Raw genomic sequence first — 18,009 nt, forward strand, 5'->3', positions numbered from 1 at the left:
GTTGCACTTTTCCATTTCATCCACCCAACCTTTATCCTATGATTTACATCTCCATCAATTTCTCCATACTTTTGAATGATGGATCCCAAATATTTGAAATAATCATTCACCGGTATTTCTTGCTCACCAAGCTTCACTACACTCCCATCACTACTTCGTTGCTTACTAAACCGACATTCCATATATTCAGTCTTACTCTTACTTAACTTAAAACCTCTAGCTTCCAATGTCTGTCTCCATAATTCTAACTTAGCATTAACCCCAACTCTAGACTCATCAATCAAAACAATACCATCAGCAAACAACATACACCACGGTACATTTTATTGAATTGATCTCGTAAGCTCATCCATCACTATCGCAAATAGAAAAGGGCTTAAAGGAGATCCTTGATGTAACCCAACCGTTATAGGAAAATTAGTTGTCACCCCTTCACAAGTGCGAACATTGGTTACTACTCCTTCATACATATATTTAATTATACTAATGTACTTGAGAGAAACACATTTCTTCATCATTGTCCACCAGAGAACGTCCCTAGGTACTCTATCGTATGCCTTCTCTAAATCAATAAAAACCATATGCAAATCTTTGTTCTTCTCTCTATATCTTTCAATAAGTTGTCTAAGAAGATGTATAGCTTCCATAGTTCATCTTCCAGGCATAAAACCAAATTGATTCTCCAATATCATGACAACCTTCCTCAACCTAGACTCAATCACCCTCTCCCAAAGTTTCATAGTATGACTCATGAGTTTTATACCACGATAGTTTGTGCAATCTTGTATATCACCCTTATTCTTATATAAAGGCACCAAAGTACTCTTCCTCCACTCATTAGGCATCTTATTTGTTCACCAAATCAAGTTAAAAAGATTTGTCAACCATTCTAAACCTTTCTCTCCCAAGCATTTCCAAGCCTCGATAGGTATACCATCTGGGCCAACTGCCCTTCTTGATTTCATTTTCTTCAAAGCCTCTGCAATTTCTTTCTTTTGAATCTTGCGCATGAAGTCACGATTTATCTCATGAAAAGGAATGGAGAAGTCTCCAAGATCTTGAACATGACTATCATTAAATAGCTTATCAAAATAATCTTTCCATCTCTCCTTAATCTCCTCATCTTTGACTAAAACCCTTTGCGTTTCATCTTTGATACATCTAACTATACCCAAATCCCTCGATTTCCTATCTCTCATCTTTGCAAGCCTATAAATATCCTTCTCGCCTTCTTTGGTTTCCAACTTGTCATAAACCTCCTTATATACCTTAGCCTTCGCGTTTCGAACTACTTTTTTAGCTTCCTTCTTTGCTATCATATACTTCTCTAAATTCTCATTGTCACGACTCTTACTTAGATTTTTATAACACTCTCTTTTAACCTTAATAGCTAATTTGACATCCTCGTTCCACCATGATGTATCCTTACCTAGTGGTGCACCGCCTTTAGACTCACCCAATACCTCCTTAGCCACTTTTCTCATGCCACCCGCTATCTTATTCCACATTGATTCTGAATCCTCCTTGCGACACCAATCAACTTCTTTAACTACCTGCTCTACAAACATTCCTTGTTTAGCTTCTTTCAGTGCCCACCACTTAATTCTAGGATCTATCCTATGTCTATCCCTTGTGCGGAATTGTCTAATTCTAAAATCTAAAATTAAGACTCTATGTTGTGTAGCTACACTTTCTCTCGGTATAACCTTACAATCGATGCAACAACCCCTATCTCTCTTTCTAAGTAGGAAAAAATATATCTGACTCGTATTAACCCCACTTTTAAATGTTACTAGATGAGACTCCCTCTTCCTAAACCAAGTGTTTGCTAAGATCATATCATAGAACAAACAAAAATCTAAAATCCTTTCTCCACTTTCATTTCTTTCTCCTATACCATAGCCTCCATGGATACTCTCAAATCCATCCCTACTAATGCCTACATGTCCATTAAGGTCACCGTCGATGAAAAACTTTTCTCCATAAGATATCCCTTGTACTACTTCATCTAAATCTTCCCAAAATTGATGATTAATGGAATCATCTAAACCTACTTGAGGTGCATAAACACTAATAATATTAATAATATCCGTACATAATACTAATTTAATAAGTAAAATTCTATCACCCTTCCTATGGACCTCAACTACATTATCTATAAACTGACGACTCATAACAATCCCTACTCCATTCCTATTCCTATTTATTCCTGTATACCAAATCTTATATCCCCAAGGTTCTATCACTTTTGCTTTCTCACCTACCCATTTGGTCTCTTGTAGACATAAAATATCAATCTTTCTCCTACACATAACATCTACTAACTCTACCAACTTACCAGTTAAAGACCCTATGTTCCAAGTGGCTAACCTAAGTTTATGGTCTTGGACTAACTTCTTTACCCCCACCCGTCCAACAAAGTGAGGAAACCCTTGCCTATTTGACACCACACCCGGGCGCCGGTGTGACGCGTCGCTTCTGGGCGACGACCTAGCAACCCTTGCCCATTTATCACTGCCTCCGGGCCTAGAGAGTATAGCGCGTCACTCAGTAGGGAACGCCCCAACGAAATTCTCATATTGGTTCATTTTCATAGGGTATGACTAAGTTTTTATGCTGGCTGTCACAGGCCTACCGCAACCCTCCTCCTTTATCCGGGCTTGGGACCGGCAGTGTATAACTAAACAGTTATACACAGGCGGAGTTCTGTTTGCTCTTATGCTGTCGTATGGATTTTGCCCTGATGCGAAAAATGCCATGTTTGCTGCCTGTTTTTGTTTCGATTGTCTGTTGATTATGTTGTATACACTATTGTATTTACTGTTTTCTATCGTGTATTATATCATGATGACGATTGTGAAACTGTGTGATTTGAAAAATGATCCAACAATGGTTGGCAATCATAAAACCTGAACTTAAATAGTAGGAGCCCTCGTAAATCACAATCACAACACTTTTCCGCACATCAAAGCGGTGAGGGACTGATCCGATTTGATTATGACAACACTGACCAAAACCATCAAGGCACCAAAGAAGAAACATATGTGGTTTTCCATCTTTAGAAATTATGAGACAACTCATGATCATATTGTAAAAATCCAAATGACAGAAAAAGGGCAGAAAGAGTCGAACATCCAAAACAAAAACAGAAGATATAACAAAAAATCCAGCCTGCTTCAAAGCAAGGCATTTGAAAACAAAACTTCATTATTTATTCAGGGCATGAAAATTAAAAGTTAAAACAACTCAAAAGTATCATACCCTGATAGCCCTACCGAGACGCTCATGGAAAAAAGACAAAAAAACAGGTCCTTTTAGGCTTCGCATTACAGTCAATACTCGGAAACAGAATGAAGGTAAAGAACCCTCAGAAGCAGAGTTAAAACGAGCTCAAGCTGACTTATTGTTTTCTGCGGACTTGATGATATCTACAAATTCAGCCTGAAGTAAAAAGTTGGAATAAATAAAAAAAGAAAATGTCAGACATAACATAGATATGAAAGGAACTATAAAAATGAAGAGAAACCAATAAAGATGAGATAATTAGCCTGAATACGTTTCCTTCATCTGAATTTCAATAGCAAACTAAAATTGTCCACTTTTCTGGCTGAATACAAGAATCACGAACTACCAAACATTGTGTTACTCGTATAAGGATTATAATATTTTTTTTCAGTTTGTTCTTCCATCCTTGCCATTTTTCCCCCAATGATCTCATGACCCAAGGCTTTAGATGTGCATCAATTTTAAACTTTTGCTGGGCAAAACAAATATATATCATAACATTTAAGAGAGAATTGCATATATATATATATATATATATATATATATATATATATAGTCTTACCTGAATTTTGTCCCGCATGTCATCCTTGTTCAGTTTTAACATTAACACCTATTGCATGTGCAAATGCATTGCTCTCAACTTTTAACTTCGCAAGTCTGCATCCTTAGCTACCACCGACTGTAAGATTCCAAACAGGGCCTTACTGAAAAGTTGGAGGTGGTTGCACTCCACAGCGGTCACAAAGACACGTGAACACGAGGATGGGTGACGTGAATTCACCATGCAAGCCTGATTTTTTTTTGTAAAAAATAGGACACGAGTGTGCAGATTTTTTAATTTTTAATCAATAAAAACTATTTTTGGTAATTTAATATTTTAAAATATAAGTTTTTATTAAATTAATATGTAAAATCAGTAAAAATATTAAAGTATTAGTGGTACGTATGCTTGTCCACGTGTTTGAGTGTATCCGCCTGTGCAATGGGATGAGGGAACCCCACCGAGGTGGTATCCTATGTGGTAAGCGGGGTCTTGTGCCAAGCTGAACACCCAGGTTCGAATCCCTCTATCACATGGCGCTTAAGAGATGTCTGGTAAGGGTCTGCCTAACCCAAGCTTGTCTTTCAATAAAAACAAAAATAGGATGAGGGGACCTCAAGGATTTTTATCAAACAAAGGTTTGTCGATGTGCAGTTGGTGGTGGAGTCGGTTTTTCCTTAGCCTAGCTGACAAAAAAATAAGGGTTACCAACGGGAGAGGGGGGAGGGGGCTCTGCTTGTCTGGTTGGAGCAGCTAGTGCGCATGTCACCTTGTGTTGGGACGTTGCATGTTCAAAACCCAATGGTATTGTTGTATAACTGGTAGGAGGTCTGCCTTACCCGCCTTTCAGAAAAAAAAATGGTTTTCCCTTGGCTTACCAAAAAAAAAGTCAGATATGATTGAAACTCAGATGATTTGTACATTTGAGCTTTTGTATATAGAATACCTAGAATCTCAAAAAAATCTGAATTTTCAATTTCTCATTTTCCTTTGAGAGATAAGGTTCCTAATTAAATATGGTGTTGGCTATGGCAATGGATGTATTTGGAACAATCCAATTCCACTGATTCATGGAAGATGACATAGGGACAAAAGTTCAAAACAACGAACATCAATCTACCGACACTGATGATTCATTACTTAATTGGCAAATTTATAAAAATAAAACAAGAAGCTGACGAATCAAGAACATGATTCAAACAATTTGCTTTTGGGAAAGAAGAAAAATAAATTAATTTAGAAAATCAACTAGAATTTCTAATCGATATGGTTTAAGGTGATTTGAAATATGAAAAAAATAGCAATCAATCGATTAAAATTGAAGAAATTAAGAAAAAAGTTCCTTCAATGGTTATACCAAGCGAAAAGTTGTATTTCTTTGTCAATAAGATCTAAATGGTATACCACCGAGGTGGTATCCCATGTGGTAAGTGGGGTCATGTGTCAAAAGGCCCAGGATCAGATTCCTCTGCCACATGGGGCGGCTGTTGTTCTGGTGGGAGTCCGCCTAATCCCAGCTTGCCTCTCAAAAAAAAAGAAAAAGATCTAAATGGTATATACCAATGTGGTTCTTTTTGTCTGGCAGATGCAGATAGTGCATGTCACCTTGTGTTGACGTTGCAAGTTGGAATCCCGATGGTATATGGTTGTATAACCGGTACTAACCCCAGCTTTCTCTTTCGAAGATCTAAATGGTATATTGGTATTTGGGAAAACAAATTCATAATAGGCATATAAATATTATTGTATGACAAATAGCATCTAAAGTGTTGGTTTGAAAAAGATGGAAAAAAGGCAAAATAACAACAATTAATTTTTTGTGAGCAATTGATTTTTTTGTTTGTTTTTCTCACATTTTTTTTAGGAAGAAACTGCAAATATAAATAAAATAAAATGTTAATAAATATAAAAAGGAATAAAAAGTAAAATACTTAAAAATTAAAAGAGAACATATTTCTTTGGAGATATATCCAATAAAAATGCAAATATCACAATAAATTTGTGATACATCTGAAAAAAATTCAAGACATTTCAAAAATATCCAACAGTATGAATGTTTGAAAATGCAGTGCCTAGTGATTTTGACTGAGATCGCTTAGAGTGGTTCACAGTCTCGTCAACATCGTAGAATTAAGGTATTCTATACAGGTTGTTATGCCCACAATAGGTTATTTTCGGTATAGCCAATCAAATATAGTAATTAGCATTGAGTTAATGTTAACTCGTGAGTTTGATAAAATTAATGAGAAAATTTAAAAGAGACAAACTTGCATGTTCTGTGATCAAAACCAAATAGAGACTATGAGCTTAAAACCCACTACAATTGTAAGTGAGAGTTTTTAATTATTTATATATACTTAGTAAGTTTTTTACTCACTTTCTTAATAATTATAATTATAGGTTTCAGAAAATCTACCTGAAGAAGGTTGATGTAACTGCTTCCATCCAAAGGTGTTCGCAGACGGCCAGAAAGTCATGCAAAGACTTTTACTTGACTGCCTTTATTTATTGAACCTTATGTAAATATATGCTTTTGAGTTTGATGATGTAATTGATATGACATTGGTTATGAGATTATGATGTTTTAATTTAAAAAAAAATCATATTTTCTCTATGCTGACTTTGCACGTTTTCCTCTAGGAAGTAGTACCCATGGACCTGAGCTCGAGAGGTCCCTCATCAGGGTATTATAGTGATGCTACCAAATTACGAAATGTTTGTGATCTAGCATCATCATCATCCATTGTGGTGATCAATGACTGCTAATGATTACACCATCAATGCCTTTTTGGTGAGGCCCCACCACTGTCAAGAGGGACGGTGATGATGAGATCAATGAACATATGGTTTGGATGTTAGATCACAAATTTGACCGATCTCCTTATCTTGGAAGAGCATATTGTCATATGAGTTATGAGCAGAAGTGTGATTGTGAGCCTGCACCAAATTGTCAATATTGATGTATATCATATCTAGGAGTGTCAACGGGTCGAGTTTACCCATATTCGACGAGAACCAAACCCTATAGGGTCCAAGAATGATGATAAATAAGAAGACCCGGGTTTGGACCCATAGGTCTGATTAATACATGGACCGAGTATAGGTTGTGAAATTTTATACCGGACCCGTGTCCGATATGAGTTTCGATTAAGACCCACAAATTTTCAATATAGAAATGATAAAAAAATATTGTTTTACCAAGTACGATCCGGGTTTGGTTTATGTAGTTCTTATCGGGTCCATATATGGTTTCTCTTATGGTGGGTCTCATTAGACTCGTGTCCGAACCCACTATCATATCTGAAAATCGAGGTCAGGTCTGGTTTCACCTGGGTCAGAACCAAACCCGATTCGTTCACACCCCTAATCGTATTAGTAGAAAAATGATACGCTTCACCCCTGAATCGACTATTTTTTTACTAAATATAAAAAACACTTAAAAATATTTTTAAATAGTATTTTAATGGCTTTAACACATGTCACGTTCTTATTGACACATGATATTTTTTAATTATTTTATGGTCGGAACGATTCACTTGAGTATTAGTATCGACGAATTCACTTGAATCGTTGGCCAAATGATACAGGGCCGATACCAACATTGGCTAGCGCATCCACCCAAAAAACCTTTAGCGCACTCTTTTTGAGCAAACAAACAACACTCACGATCAATAGTGCAGGCTCATCCACCAATGGGGGGGCTTTGCTTGTTCGGCTGGAGCAGTTAGTGCACGTCACTTTGTGTCAGGATGGTGCAAGTTTGAATCCTAATGGTATAATTATATAACTGCCAAACCCAGATTTATCTGCAAAGAAAAAAAAAATAGAGCTTGCTCATCTGACGTTCTGTCGTGGTATGAACAACTGAGTGAATATCAGAATGACCGATTATGAAATATTTACTTCGACGACCTTCTGGACCAACATTATTTTGAAATGTGCTGAAACATCATGACCCACCTGGTCAATAAGTGGAATCATAAGACGAACACATTCGAGTTTGATGGTTTTAAGACCACTATGACTCTAGAAGATGATGCACGAATTACGAGTTTTAGGTGCCATAAAAGTGTTGTCCTAGCACGAGATTCAAATTATAACGCAAGAGACAAGTGCACGACCCTTCTAGGAATGTCGATGGAGAACTAGAGTCAATGTATTTCTGGTGGAAGCAATTCCACATCGATGAAAGTTTCTTCTTTCCGTAATAAATGAGAAGGCTGGTTCGCTACATGTGCATCTGAAAGAGCTGACCAAGAGTTGCACGACTTTCTTCTTTATTTTTTTGGACTTACTTTATTTTTGGATTTGTCTGATTCAAGGATTTTTTTGCTCCTTTGGTATTTGTTTTCACAGTTCTGACCCCATAAATGTGTTGGGCATAGTCGATTTACGAGAGATCCACACTTGAATCATGTGTTTTCGATGAAAAAAAATGATATTCGGAGCATTGAACATTTACACAAATTTTGAACCGCTGATTTTTTGAACCCTATAAAAACTCACCCATGTGTCACAATTGAACACTTCAAGAGCTGATCCCTATAAAATCAAGCACTAGATCACAAATGTAAGGTCAGAATTTAAAAATAAAACAAAAAAAACTCTAAGAAACTCATTTAGCATATATCATTTTGCACCTACCCATTACTCATATATAGAGAAATGGGTAGGTGCAAAATTGATATTTGCTAAATGGGTTTTTCTTCCTTTTGGTGTTTCTTTCACAGTTCTGACCCCATAAATGTGTTGGGCATGATCGATTTATGAAGAATTCACACCTAGATCATGTGTTCTCGATGAAAAAAAATGATATTTGGAGACTTGAAAATTTATAAAAATTTGGGACCGTTGATTTTTTGAACCTTATAAAAACCCACTCATGTGTCAGAATCGAACACTTCAAGTGCTGATCTCTATAAAATCAAGTACATGTGCGTGTATATATATATATATATATATATATATATATATATATATATATATATATATATATATATATATATATATATATATAGGGTAGTTTTAGATTTTCAAGTTTCTTGAACTTTTTCTGTTGATGTATTTTTCAAGACCTTTAAAAATCAACTTCTCACAATGTATCAAAATTTCATGACTTAACAAATCTTATTTTTGTGTTCAAAAAACATGATCCAAATCATGATTCCTATCAAATAAACTATGTTGAGTACATCCATGAGGTTTGATTGAGAAGATACACCATATAACCATGATTTCTAGAATGTGGGAATAGGTACTCTCTGGAACACCGTATGTAGTCACTACAATATGAACATGCTAAGATCCCTAAGTCTAATACTCTTTGTGAAGGTGTGCAAGGTAGTTTTGTGAATGTGGGCAAGTTTGTGTTTTTCTACAATGGAATATTTATTGCTGCCGTAACAAACTTAGCAAAACCAACCTGCAGATTTGGAGACATGCATGCGTAACACACAAATCCCTTCTAGAGGTTCACATGATATTTCTGCGAGTGTGACCAAGTTTGCATATCTAAAACATGACAAGTTCACATGACAGTTTGGTGAATGTGAGCAAGTTTGTGTTCCTGAGTGTAAATCTTTAGTTAAGTAAACTTGCATGTTTGTCGCCCCAAGGGGGTTAGACGTAGTTGGGTGGGGCCTTGGCTGCTAGACTGGCAGTCAAGGTTCGATTTTCATGGGCATCGTCCTTCTACGCAAGTCAATGCGTAGCATAGGTCAGGGGCAAGGGTCTTAGGCACAGAGTAGTTTGACGCTGCTGGCGGGTAGGTTAAGTCAGTGCGTCCTTCATGCCGGGTGTGGTTTCTTCAGGATAAACGTGAAAGTTTGACTTCTTGATTGACTTTTGTAAAAAAAAGATGCATTTTTGAAGGATAATACTGGCATTCTATGATATTTGGATGGGTTTGGGTACACGTTAGTTTGACAAATTTTTTTCAACCTTTACCAAAACAAGACACTTTTAGATAATTTAAAAGGTACAGAAAAAAGAAAGAGAAATTTTTGAATGACCCCAAACTTTTGGGACTAATTCATGGGTATACCAAAAGTTTGAGAGAGTGCAAATTCACACCCAAAGTTTTTACTTAGGTTAATTAAATTATCCTAAATATAAATTAATGTTGGGTTGTTCTTGGGTTAACACTGTTTTAAATTATTATTTTTACCTTTATAATTTGTGAGGGTAAACTTGAGTGTGACTAAATAATAAAATTTTGGGTTCAAGTTTTACTGTGTTACAAAAATGGCATCCCAAACTGGGATCCACATAATTTCAAAAATGTATTTTCAGATGAAATATTTTTTGGGTTAACACTTTTCATATACATACACAATAATTTGGGTTTGGGTTGAGTCGGGTACCTGATACAAAATAACTCTAAATGGGCTTTGGTGAAATTTAAGCATGGTTATATAAAAGTTTTTCTAAAAATTACCAATGCCATTTGGTATGGTGGTTAGTATTTTGTTTTATATTAAGAAAGTCTTGAGTATCAATGCCATCAATAAATTTTTTTATGTTAAATGCATTTAGTTGTCATTCATATTATCAATCTTTGTTCAAACTTCTAGGTCAGGGTAAATTAGTATTTTACTCATGATTTATAAAGGTAAAATAGTAACTTTGAAATATTAATTATGAAATAAACCCAACGTTATTCATTATTGGAGAAATTTGATTAACCCAACTAAAAACTTTGTGTAAATTTGCACTATCAAACTTTTGAAGCTTGTATGAATTTGACCCAAAAGTACAAAGAGTATTTGAAAATTTTTCATAAAAACAAAGTGAAACCCATAACCGTCCTTGACCTTGTTCTGATGCCCCTATATGGTTGACCCAAAGAATCTCCCAGGTAGAAATCTGTAGCCGTACGGCCAAAATATGGATCCCGTGGTCGGATTGATGATAGGTCCAAATCAAAACGACTCAGAGAAGCCTCTAGAAAATCTTAAATACCAATTGTGCCCTCGGGCGTCCTTTCCATACCCGTCGTCCACGCGGCTCCTCGTTGTCGCCGCCCCCTCTCCTCCGCTCCCCCAATTGTCATCGTTCTCCTTCCTCTCAGGTACGTGCCCACGCCTTCCCGATCATTCTAGAAGATTAGGTTGTCTCCCATCGCTCTCTCTCGCTCTCTCTCTCTCGTTCGTGTGGTTAGAGTTGGGATTGAGGTGCGTTTGGCGATGTACCAGTGTCGGTTCAGTGAGATTTTTACCCTAATTTCGTTGCGTTCGAGTTATGCCCTAATCAGTGAGATTAGGATTGGTAATTTTTTTCTTCTTCTTTTTGGGGTATCTGCTAGTTGTGATGCTATTGGTGTTGGTATGTTTGTTTGTTTGTGCTGGTTGTGGTGTGGATTTGTTGGTGGTGTTCCTTGTGTGATATTGTTTTTTTCTGAGTTTGGTGTTGAACCTTTTGATGGGTTTCGTCCGGGGGAATGATTTGCGTGTTGTTGATTGGTTTATGTGGCATTGCATTGATTTCTACGTCGAGCTTGGAGTGCGAATTGGGTGTGTATGGTTTGACAGCTTGGTTTTTTTCTCGTCGGTTGTTGCGAGCGACCGTTTGACATCTGTGGAGTTTTATTATGGAACCCCGATTGTGTTCCTGATTCTGGTGTAGGGTGTGGTGATGGTCTGTGGGACATGTGCGCCAGTGGTTGAACCTCCAACCTTGTGAAGACCACATGCTCTGCCATTGAGCTGTTCCAGCCCCTTTCTCTTCTGTGGTGAATCCATCATCCTCTCTGCAGAGAGCTTTTTCATTTTTTGTTTTGTTTTCCATTACCTCTTTCTCACACTTAATTCAAGGGATTCACCACATTTTATTGAGAAACATGCCCCCGTCTCCAATAACCACCCCCTCTAAATGCACACCAAGGGTCCACTATCTTGGTGGTCATTCTATTCTTTTGTGAGACCCAATGGCCATACTTTAGATCCAATACCTGGAACCAACATTTTATGTATCGAATTTTTTGGAATTTCTGTGATTGGTGATTGTATTATCCCCTGTTGTTATGAGCGAGTCAATGGTGGTTTAGTTTTTTTTCAGTTTGGATCTTTTTTCCCATATTAAATTTCCCCTGCTTAATCAAGATGATGGCATCTCTCCCTGTACAGTTGTAATTAGTGGGCTTATTGCAATTGGTAGCTTTTCTTATAATGCGGCAGCCTTAATGGATAATAAACTTAGATTAGAAATTCTAGTTCAAGTGTCAACACATTCGAACACGAATTGTTGGATGTTCTTGCATCTTCTTTATCTTTCCTTTTGATTGTGGAGTTCACCAGAAAGATGTGAAGTGATCAGGTGCAGCAAAAGTGCCAAATTTTTGGCTCCCAAAAGTTGATAACTGAGAAAACTTCAGGGGTTTAGATGTAGAAAAATTCACTACTGAATAATAGTTAGCTAAGAGAAGGGAGTCTATATCATCTTGAACTGTTTTTTTTTCACAAACCACAAGAAATATAAGGGTATCCCGACTTCCTATTGTGTCAATATCCATGTCATGATCAAAGCATCCACTAAGTGTTCTAGTATCATTCTTCGTGTTGAGATTAGGTCACAAAGAAGAAATTTTGCAAGATGTGCCCACCTTTTGGGAAAATCTACAAGAGAAGGATGTGGGAATTGCTCCTTCATGAGACTAACACACACAACGACGACTCAATGGATATTTCCATTTTGCGGCCCTTAGATTTAAGGGGCATGATCATGAAAATTGTGACATTAGTTAGTGTAAAGATTCAAACCACACAATTTTGAGAAAGCACACATGCAGAAGAATACGTTTTACGTGGTTCGATCTATAGTGACCTATGTCCACGAGCAAACTCTTTGTCTCTATACTTGATGCAGAGAGGAGAGGTTCTCTTCCTTTATATAGAGGTTGCATGAGGTTTCGAGTCCAATTGAACATCTTGTGATTACAATCATGAGTAGAAAGGACTCTACAATTTCCTATCAACTTAGAGTCCATATTGAGGTGAGATACAAAATTTGGAAGAGACTCATCAGGAAGAGTCTTATCCTCCTTGTAACTTTCCACGTTGAAACACGAGCTGACGTGGGACTCTGAGTTCATGTTGGGTCTTGGTTATGAATCCATTATCTTAACACGCCCCCCTTAAGTTGATCTCTTTGAGATTGAGCTTGTCTCTAAACTGATTGAACTTTGCTCATGCTAGAGGTTTGGTGAGGATGTCAACGACTTGATCTTGAAAAGGAATAAACTTCACAATAATATTACCTCTGAAAACCTTTTCCTGAACCAAGTGATAGTTAATTTTGATATGTTTAGTTCAGGCATGGAAAACAGGATTAACAACTAAATATGTGGCGTTCAATTTATCACACCATAAACTAGGTGCTTCTTCAAATGTCACGTTTAGCTCTGCCAACAACTGCTTGAGCCATCTAGGCTTAGAAACTACTTGAGCCATGACCTTATACTCAACTTCTGTACTGGACCTGACAATTGTATGCTGTTTGATGGAGCTTCAAGCTAGTAAATTTGGTCTCATGAAGGTCAAGTAACCACTGGTAGATTTAAGATCATCTGGGTACCCTGCCCAATCAGCATCAGAGTATGCATACAAACGATGAGATTCTGACTTATGAATTTGCATACCCAAAATTTAGGTCCCTTTAAGATATCTCAAAATTCGTTTTACATGCGCCCAATGGTCTTTAGTAGGTTCATTGACTAGCTATATTGATCGAGTTGGCTATATCTGGCCTGGTGAAGGTGACGTATTGCAAGGCCTCAACGATGCTTTTGTATTGGGTTGCGTCTTATAATAAGGTACCTATTAAAAATATATGTATATATACATACGTATACATATACATATCTACATATATCAAAATATGTAATTCTTTTGTAATACCCAATAGGGGTATTTTTATCTTTTTACATAGTTGTTTATAAAAACAACTGTTTATTAATTAAGTTAGTTAGTTTTTTTTTTTTTTTTAAAATCCCTTTTTGAACACACATTGGGGGTCTCACATAGAGTCATTGGGACCCAATGTGACCGTTGGGAGCTCCCAATGTCTCTATGGGGAGCCCCCAATGGCTCTCCTTTTAGCCCTTTTGTTGTATAAATAGGGATGATTCCCCCTTGTATTTGTTATGCCTTTCAAGGCTTCATCCAATAAATATTTCATTATTTTTATGCTTTTATGGCCTTTTTAGGCTTTCATATTGTCCCTTTGTTGACTTCTTGTTTGAATGCCATAGTGCTTGTCCATTATTGGACTTTGTGAATGCTTGTGCATTCTTGGGTTACACTTTCGCCTATTTTCTTACATGGTATCAAAGCTTGGTCTCTAGAAGAATAGCTGGTGTGTTGCTTCATCATGATGGTCACTTTGAAAATAATGCCACTCAAGCGTGAAAATCTTGATAAGAAAGATGAAATTGACTACATGTTTTTGTATGATCTTTCTCCAACGAAAGATATGCATTCTAATGATGATTCATTGAATCATTTTGAAATCATAAATGACACACATCATTAAACCTCTAATATTGAAACATCACCACGTAGTGATGACATAATTGATAATTCTAAAAATCTTCAAGTTTATACTCGGTGTGAGCAAAATAAACCTATTAGTGCCTTAATTTGTTTTTCCAAAACAATAAGTCTCTAGAAGAAACCTCTCTTAGACGATCTACTAGCGAATCCATTCCACCAAATAGGTTTGTGTCCTATGAAACACTAACACCTAATTATATGGCTTGCTTAATAACTTTACACTCCCGTTGTGGGCCCACACATTATAATCAAACAAAAAATATACCACATTCTATGTCACAGGGAATCGGCAAAGCAGGCGCTGCACTCGTGTCGGCACGACGCGGGTGCGCATGCAGTCAACACGACCCTGGAGCGGTCAGCGCACTCAAGGTAATTTCCGTCCATGTTTCGGACTTTAAAAAAATAAAATAAAAATAAACCCGATGAAAAGGAGGATTAGGGCAAAATTTTTTTTTTGCCCTAATCTCTCCTCTTCTGCGCAACTCAGCTCGAGCTCTCTCCTCCCGATGCCCCGACACCACCTCCTAGGCTCCTCCTCTCCCTCGTTGCAGGTACGTACCCTCTGGCTCCCTCTCTCTCTCTTCTTGTGTCGGCAATGGAGGGGCCAAGCCCCCCTGCTCCCTCTCGCTCTCTTGTTGGGTCGGCAGGGGAGGGGCCGAGCCCCCCTCTCTCGCTCTCTTGTTGGGTCGGTAGGGGAGGGGCTGAGCCCCCCCCCCCCCCCTCTCGCTCTCTTGTTGGGTCGGCAGAGGAGGGACTGAGCCCCCCCTGCTCCCTCTGTTTTCGGTAGGGGAGGGGGTCGAGCCCCCCTTCCTGCTCCCTCTTATTTCAGGGGAGGGGCTGAGTCCCTCCCTGTTTTTGGCAGGGGAGGGGCAGATCCCCCCTCCTTGCTCCTTGTTTTATTATATATATAATATATATTATATATATTTTTATATCAAGATAATGTCTGTATAATTGATTTAAATTTTTTAATGTATTTTTTTTTTGTTTTCAAGATAAAAATGACGGATAAAGGGAAAGGAATTGCGTCATCCTTATCCTAACATGTGAGTTCTGCTAGTTTTGCTGATAGTTGTAGTGAGATTGATGATATGAGGCCACTATGAGTACATGTGGATAAACTTGCAAAAACTTGAGAAGGAGGTGTTGGAAACAAGAGATTTCGATGCAAGCTTTGCGAAAGAGATTGTATTGGGTCTTACACAAGAGTGAAAGCTCATTTGTTGAAGATACCTGGACATGCCATTTCAGGATGTAAAAAAGTTGATGAGGCAATGCGAAGACAATACAAGAAAATATAAGAAGAATATGAGAAGAGAAAGACAATGGCTGATTCTTGTGTACTTAGTGCACCATTTGCAAGCCACCATGAAGATGCTGGAAAAAAAAAGAAAAGTCAATGTAGGAGGTAGAGGAACGATACAAGCAACATTCAATATATATGGAAGAGAAGAATTGGATAAAAAAGTTGGGAGGTAATTTTATTCTAGTTTACTCTGATTTAATGCCGCTAGAAATCCTTATTGGAAGGATTTGAGAGGGCAAATGTGGAGAGGTTGCTGGAGATTAAAAAATATTCATGGGAGCAAAATGGAGTTTTTATTGTGTCTGATGGATGGACAAATATTCAAAGGCGCCCATTGATCAATTTCATTACTTGTTCGCTTAGTGACTCAAAAGAAGTGAGTGATCAGAAAGTGGTACAAATCATTACAGACAACATTCCAGTTTGTAAAAGTGCAGCGTTGAGTTTGGAGAGTGAGTACCCTCATGTTTTTTGGACTCCCTGTGTAGCACACAGCTTAAATCTGGCCCTAAAGAACATCTGCAACCCCAAAGAAGAAGAAAATTCACAAGCATATGCTTTATGTTCATGGATTGAAGATTTAGAAAGAAATGTCAAAAGCATTAGGAATTTTGTTGTTAACCACCATCGTGCTAATGCTATATTTAATAGGCATTCTGACCTGAAATTGTTGAAGGTCGCTGAAACACGTTTTGCGTCCATCATTGTGATGGTGAAAATGATTAAAAGAGTGAAGAATGCTTTGATTAACATGATGACTGATGAAAATTGAACATTCTATTGTGCTGATGATGATATCAAGGCTCAAGAAATTAAAAAATTCATTCTTGATGATGAGTTTTGAGACAAAGTGGTATACTTCCTTCAATTTACGCAACCTATTTGGGAAATGTTAAGAGAAGTTGATAAGGATGAGCCCATGCTTCACAACGCTTATGAAATGTGGGATAATATGATTGAAAAAATACAAGTTATAGTTTTCAAGCATGAAGAAAAAAATCCTGTATTGGATGATTCAAAATTTGTTAATCATATTCATTCAATTTTAGTCAGAAGATGGGATAAGAGAAACACTCTTTTGCATTTCATGACACATTTTCTTAATCCAAAATATTATGCAAATAAGTGGCGGGCTAGTGGTATTGGTCGTGTCCCTCCAAATTTAGACCCAGAGCTATCAAGACATAGAAATGTGTATGACAAGATTTTTTCCAAAAGCATATCTTCTACATCAAGTCACACAAGAGTTTGAAAAATTTTCATCTTCGAGATTATATGGACCGACATTATTCGCGGGAAGAGGATAATATAGATCCTATCACATGGTGGTCAACATTTGGATCAAAAACACCTCTTCTCTAACGTCTTGCATTAAGATTGCTATCACAGCCTGCAAGTTCATCTTGTTGTGAAAGAAATTGGAGCACATATTCTCAAATCCACAACATGAAGAGAAACAAACTCACCAGCAAGCGTGCAGATGATTTATTATATGTTCATTCAAATCTTTGATTACTTTCGCGAACCAATGATGAATATAGGTATTAATTTGTTCTCTTAGTTATTTGATTATTTCTTAGTTTTTCATTTAAATATACTTATATTGTATTTAATATTTTCAAATTGGGTTTGCAACGCAGACAAGGAACATCCAAATTTTGGGATGTAAACCCATAAGAGTGTGACTTCGAGGGAGAGCATGATTTCAACATAACAAACATGGATTTAGCTGAACCCAGTATTCCTTCTAATGATGCATTTGATGATGATGAAGAAAATTATCAAGATCCATTACTTCATCGGGTTATACTTTGGTATGTAATTTAATTCTTTTCTGCTTTACTTATTTGATTGATATTTAGGTTGATTTATGTAATTGCTTTACTTATTTGATTGATATTTAGGTTGATATATTGCATGCATGATGAATGATATTATGACAATGTTAACTGTTAAAACTTCAAAATTATATATATATATATATATACAACAACAACTACGCCTTCATCCCAAAACAATTGGGGTCAGCGATATGAACCAAAAAAGAAATTCATTTTGGGTCTTCCACATGAATCATTTTCCTCCAATCATTTCTATCCAACGCCATGTCCTCGGTGAGGTTCAAAGCATTCATATCCTTTCCTATCATCTCCATCCAAGTCTTCCTAGGCCTACCCCGACCTCTTTTAACTAATATATTTTCCCATTTCTCCAACCTTCTAACTGGAGCATCATTAGGCCTTCGCCGAATATGTCCAAACCACCGTAAACGATTCTCTCGCATCTTATTTTCAATGGTTGCAACACCTACCTTCTTACGTATCTCT

General features: G+C 37.1%; 1 protein-coding gene across 7 annotated transcripts in view; it reads left to right on the plus strand.

Moving 5' to 3' along the window:
- The first annotated feature begins 10,811 nt into the window (after positions 1 to 10,811).
- LOC149836587 (plant cysteine oxidase 4-like) overlaps positions 10,812 to 18,009 on the plus strand; it is a 28,858-nt gene continuing 21,660 nt past the window's right edge. For 2 of the 7 annotated variants that reach the window (XR_016431812.1, XM_090005454.1), the window contains exons 1-2: positions 10,999 to 11,092; positions 17,323 to 17,496. The gene's annotated coding sequence lies outside the window, so the exon portion shown is untranslated. Of the gene's footprint in view, positions 11,093 to 17,322; positions 17,497 to 18,009 lie in introns of all 7 variants that reach the window. The other 5 variants (XR_016431814.1, XR_016431813.1, XM_090005457.1 and 2 more) reach the window with 5 other exon arrangements.

The sequence above is a fragment of the Nuphar pumila genome, chromosome 5 (genome assembly GCF_984573655.1).
Source record: "Nuphar pumila chromosome 5, dmNupPumi1.hap1.1, whole genome shotgun sequence".
NCBI classification, from domain to species: domain Eukaryota; kingdom Viridiplantae; phylum Streptophyta; class Magnoliopsida; order Nymphaeales; family Nymphaeaceae; genus Nuphar; species Nuphar pumila.